The following is a 271-nucleotide window of genomic DNA, read 5'->3' on the forward strand; positions in this document are numbered from 1 at the left end:
GCGGCTCCTGTTGTTCGCACTCATAAACCCTAAACCCTAAACCCTAAACCCTAGAAACTAAACCCTAAACCCTAACCCCTAAACCCTAAACCCTAAAAACCCTCAACCCTAAACCCTAAATCCTAAACACTAAACCCTAAACCCTAAACCCTAAACCCTATAAACCCTACACCCCAAACCCTAAACCCTAGACCCTAAACGCTAAACCCTAAACCCTAAACCCTAAACCCTGCTGACCTGTTTCTGAGTGCAACGCCGTGCTTCCTTGACG

The sequence above is a fragment of the Eimeria mitis genome, genomic scaffold, assembly GCF_000499745.2.
Source record: "Eimeria mitis Houghton genomic scaffold, Emh_scaff845, whole genome shotgun sequence".
Lineage (NCBI taxonomy): Eukaryota > Apicomplexa > Conoidasida > Eucoccidiorida > Eimeriidae > Eimeria > Eimeria mitis.